Here is a 6,191-nt window from a genome sequence, read left to right as displayed (position 1 = left end):
GGAACTTGAAAAATTAAAAAAAAACATCCGAAAACTACCACTTAATTGAAATCCTCTACATGGGTACTATACGAAGACGTGGACCTGCATACTAACATTTTTGTCATAGGCTGTAGCACACATTACGATCTCCAAATACGAAATTTGAAATAATTCCGATAAATAATGTTGCTAAAATCATGAAAATACAGAATATCGGGAGGTACTGTTATATGGAGGCTATACGAAGACTTAGACCTGGATACAAAAATTTTTGTCATAGGCTGTAGTACCCATTACGAATTTCAAATACGAAATTCGTTACAATTCCGGTAAATAATTTCGCTGAAATCAAGAAAATACTGAATATCGGGGGGTACCGTTTTATGGGGTTACATATAACCGTGGACCGACATGGCCCATTTACGAAGTTAACCTGTCTACTGGTAAACTATGCATGTATGCAAAATGTTAGCCTTCTATCTCAATTTGTTCGAAAGATAGCATGATTACAACAGACGGACATACAGACAAACGGACATCGCTAGATCGTCTTAGAATTTTACGCTGATCCAGAATATATATACTTTGTAGGGTCTATTACAAATATTTCGAGGAGTTACAAACGGAATGACAAAGTTAAAATACCCTCCACAGAATGGTGGAGGGTATAAAAATGTCAGTTCATCCGTTCACCCAAACCCAAATTGTACCAATATTCAGTACCATTTAGTGCAGTTCGTACACAATTCCAAAACCACCTCCTCCACCTCATACCATAATTTGAAGATGATGCCTCTATTCGTTTACATAATTTGAAATGGTACCAAATTTTGTGTTTTTAGGCCACAACCTTAGTACAAACCACCCAAGCCAATATTGACCTACACGTAAAATTTTAATATTCTAGCTTCAGCCGCTTCTAAGTATATAGCATTGGAATCTAGAACTTTTAAAAATTGATCTTCGTTTAGCCCCTTAAGTATCATCTAATATGCCAGATTAGCTGCTTAACCAAGGGTGAAATACGTCGCATATTGGTTGATGTGTGGGACTTCACTAGACTTAAATTTTCGATGCCATCTCCTTAGGTAATTAAGACCTCAAATCGAAACAGAATTAATGCAATTTTATACAAAATCGAAGAGCTGGCTGAAAATTGACAAAATCATCAATTTGGTGCAGAGTTTCGTTTTACTTCATAAACTTTAAATTGCTGGTAGGTCAGGTATTCATTCCTCTCATATTTCTAGATTTTGTGACTCAAATTTCGTGGTTGGAGTAAAAACAAAAAATCTGATTTATAACGTTTATCATTAATATTTTCTTATTGATATTGACTTCAACGTATTTCTTATTTGTCTACGCATTTTTGGAATTTCAAGGACAAAAGCCACGAATTTTTAGTTCTTTTTACCTGTCCATCAATAAAATTGACAATTTTATTTATCATTTATCCATGAGATAGCCCCAGACAGATTGTATCACAAAAAAAATGTGATTTTCATTGAAACCAATAACGGCAACCAATCAATGTTGATTTGACAGAAGACCACAACAAAAACAAGAATAACGATAACAGCTAAATCCCAATAATCTTTAAATTGAATCTTTGAAACCTTTTTTATTCCGGTGAAATAACCAAAAAGAAAAAAAAAACATCTGAATGATGTTTATTTTATTTCGAAAGCTAAAGTGGGGATAACAACGGTACACAAGCATTCGCATTGGCTAGGGATTCAAGTTGAACGGAATGGAGGGGATTTGAAGCCCTGAATGAAACCTTTTGATATTTATGTTTTCCCACATATATAATTTGTATTGTTAAAGTGAAAAACATTATGTGCCTATTATAGTATGATGGAAAGTTTTTAGTAGGACAGAGTGGTTGTATTAAAAAAAACAAAGTCAAAGTCAACGCATCGATAGGTGATATTTTTTCAAAAATCATGAAAATCTTAATAACAAAATGATACGGCATTTGATACGGCCAAAACGTGTCTCATCGAAATAACAATTTTAGACCTCAGGTTTCTTTGGACCAAATCCGTTTCAGAACATTTGGAGTCGATCTAGCGATGTCCTCCGGCCGTCCGTCCATCTGTCTGATTGACTTGTGTGCATTATAAATCTCGAAGGGAGTATCCGATTTAGTTCAAAATCGGTCCATCATAATATTATTATCAAACTTAGATCGAGTTTGGAGATGGGCAATATCGGTCCACTCCTCTTGGTACCTCCCCCACAAAAGGTTGAAATTTTCCAAAAAAAATATCTTAATGCTCAAAAAGAGAAAGGATAATCCGGTTTGGCTCCAACTTTGCAAAAGCTAACATTTCCACCAGTGCTACATCAGGTTTGAAAATGGACAATATCGGTCCACTCTATCAAGTACCTCCCACCGAATAATAACCCTTATGAAATGTGATTTACAGGGTGAGATGAAAAAACTGCAACTGACGGAAGTGAACGGAAGAAAATAGCAACATCAGCAGAAATGGTTCGTAAAGTAAAGAAGCGATTTGATCGAAACCCGCGTCGCAGTGCCCGAAAAATGGCTCGTGAGCTGAACATATCGCAATATTCCATTCGGCAAATATTGAAAAATGAGCTTGGGGTAAAACCATTGATATTCAAAAAAGTGCAAGAACCTACTCTGCAAAAGAAAGAAAATAGACCCAGAAGAGCTAAAGAGTTGCTTCGCTTAGCCGAAAGTGGTGGGCTGCCGAATTTGAAAATGATCATGTTTACTTGCTAAAGAGGTCAGCTGAAAATGTGCACCTTTCACTGGCCACCAGATCTCAAGCGCCGGCCATGGTGATGGTGTGGGCCACCATAACAGCCGATTGTCGCTCTCCGCTTGTATTAATCGACCGTGGCATTAGAATAAATGCCAAATTTTATCGCGAAAATATTCTGGAGGGTGTATTAAAGCCTTGGGCACACAAACATTTTGGCCGCAGACCTTGGACATTCCAACAGGACTCAGCTCCATCGCACTCAGCACGCGCCACCCAATAATGGTTACAAAATGAGGTTCCTCGGTTCATTTCCTGCGTACAATGGCCACCAAAATCTTCAGATACCGATCCGTTGGACTATTGTGTCTGGAGTATTTTGGAAAGCAAGGTTGACACTACAAAATACCAAAGTGTCGATCACCTCCAAGCGCTTCGCCGGGAATGGGCCGATTGCAGAGCAACATTCAGGCAGCGTGTGACGGTTTCATTGGCCAATATTATTACGTTTTACTTTGTTGCAGTTTTTTTATCTCACCCTGTAAGAGTCCGGCTGTCTTCCAATTACACACATCACAATATTATATTATTCAGGGCTGTCATAGAAACCAATTTTGTCACTATTGGTTTTAAAAACGACAAGAAAAAATGATTTGGTGTCATAAAAATCAATGTTATCGGTTTTATTTTCGAATTAGAATTTTATCGGTTTTAGTTGTCATAGAAGCCAATGTTATTGGTTTTGTTATTGGAAATAAACCAAGTTGCTTAGAGCTGTCACTTTTCATTTGCTTTGGATTTTTAAACAATTTTTAAAGGTTATTCAAAGGACTAAAAATGTGGATTTTTTAAACAATTTTTAAGGGACTAGAAACTTGGATTTTTTAAAGATCTTTTAAAGGACATTTATACAACAATAAACGTGAATTTTTTAAAGAATTTTTAAAGGACTATAAACGTGGATTTTTTAAAGATTTTTTAAAGGACTATAAACGTAGTTTTTAAAGATTTTTTAAAGGACAATAAACGTGGATTTTTTAAAGATTTTTTAAAGGACTATAAACATAGTTTTTAAAGATTTTTAAAGGACAATAAACGTGGATTTTTTAAAGATTTTTTAAAGGACTATAAACGTAGTTTTTAAAGATTTTTAAAGGACAATAAACGTGGATTTTTTAAAGATTTTTTAAAGGACTATAAACGTAGTTTTTAAAGATTTTTAAAGGACAATAAACGTGGATTTTTTAAAGATTTTTAAAGGACTATAAACGTAGTTTTTAAAGATTTTTTAAATGACAATAAACGTGGATTTTTTAAAGATTTTTTAAAGGACTATAAACGTGGATTTTTTAAAGGACTATAAACGTGGATTTTTTAAAGATTTTTTAAAGGACTATAAACGTGGATTTTTTAAAGGACTATAAACGTGGATTTTTTAAAGATTTTTTAAAGGACTATAAACGTGGATTTTTTAAAGGACTATAAACGTGAATTTTTTAAAGGACTATAAACGTGGATTTTTTAAAGGACTATAAACGTGGATTTTTTAAAGGACTATAAACGTGAATTTTTTAAAGGACTATAAACGTGGATTTTTTAAAGATTTTTTAAAGGACTATAAACGTGGATTTTTTAAAGATTTTTTAAAGGACTATAAACGTAGTTTTTAAAGATTTTTTAAAGGACAATAAACGTGGATTTTTTAAAGATTTTTTAAAGGACTATAAACGTGGATTTTTTAAAGATTTTTTAAAGGACTATAAACGTGGATTTTTTAAAGGACTATAAACGTGGATTTTTTAAAGATTTTTTAAAGGACTATAAACGTGGATTTTTTAAAGATTTTTTAAAGGACTATAAACGTGGATTTTTTAAAGATTTTTTAAAGGACTATAAACGTGGATTTTTTAAAGATTTTTTAAAGGACTATAAACGTGGATTTTTTAAAGGACTATAAACGTGAATTTTTTAAAGGACTATAAACGTGGATTTTTTAAAGGACTATAAACGTGGATTTTTTAAAGGACTATAAACGTGAATTTTTTAAAGGACTATAAACGTGGATTTTTTAAAGATTTTTTAAAGGACTATAAACGTGAATTTTTTAAAGGACTATAAACGTGGATTTTTTAAAGATTTTTTAAAGGACTATAAACGTGGATTTTTTAAAGATTTTTTAAAGGACTATAAACGTGAATTTTTTAAAGGACTATAAACGTGGATTTTTTAAAGATTTTTTAAAGGACTATAAACGTGGATTTTTTAAAGATTTTTTAAAGGACTATAAACGTAGTTTTTAAAGATTTTTTAAAGGACAATAAACGTGGATTTTTTAAATATTTTTAAAGGACTATAAACGTGGATTTTTTAAAGATTTTTAAAGGACTATAAACGTAGTTTTTAAAGATTTTTTAAAGGACAATAAACGTGGATTTTTTAAAGATTTTTTAAAGGACTATAAACGTGGATTTTTTAAAGATTTTTTAAAGGACTATAAACGTGGATTTTTTAAAGATTTTTTTAAGATTTTTTGAAGGACTATAAATTTGGAATATTTAAAAATTTTTTTAAGATTTTTTAAAGGACTATAAACGTGGATTATTTAAAGATTTTTTAAAGGACTATAAACGTGGATTATTTAAAGATTTTTTAAAGGACTATAAACGTGGATTTTTTAAAGGATATTTAAAGGACCCTAAACGTGGATTTTTTAAAGAATTTTTAAAGGATATTTAAAGGACCATAAACGTGGATTGTTTAAGGATTTTTTAAAGAATTTTTATAGGACCATAAACCATAAATCTGCAAAGCAACTTTATGAGTAAGTTCACAATAAAAAAAATTACTTACGCTATCTCCGGCAACTCCAGTGGGTTGATGAAATCTCTAAGATCTTTTCTCGTCACCTTTTCTGAGCGTTCTTCGTCCAACAACACAAAAACTGCCACTGCTGATGCCATCTTACTTCATTTATAGCGGCTTATTCCTTTTTTTATTTACTTTACTTTTACTGATATTTCAATGACATATAAACAAACAACACATGTAAGCAACTACAGCTGTTTCGAACATTGGTTTTACTTACATTCGAAATTGACAAAACCAACTTGGTTTCACGACACGAAATGAAACCAACATTGGTTTACAAAAACGACAATAAGCAAAACCGACATGGTTTATGTGACAGCCCTGATTGTCTTGTCTGGTGTGAAGATGGAATGTATCGGCGCACTCCTTTTGGTACCTCCCCCACAAAGGGTCAAAATTTTAAATATTCATGAGGCTCATAAGACACGAAATAAACATCCTATTTCATTCAGACTTGACAAATTTCATTATTTCCACCCACACAAGATCTGTTGTAATGATGGTAGAGATCGGACCATTCCTTCTGGTACCTCCCCCAAAAAAGAGTCAACGTTTTGAATAACCAAAACGATTCTAAAATCCGAAATAAGCTTCCGGTTCTCTTCA

The sequence above is a fragment of the Musca domestica genome, unplaced genomic scaffold, assembly GCF_030504385.1.
Source record: "Musca domestica strain aabys unplaced genomic scaffold, Musca_domestica.polishedcontigs.V.1.1 123, whole genome shotgun sequence".
Taxonomy (NCBI): domain Eukaryota; kingdom Metazoa; phylum Arthropoda; class Insecta; order Diptera; family Muscidae; genus Musca; species Musca domestica.
This window is presented reverse-complemented; position numbering follows the sequence as displayed.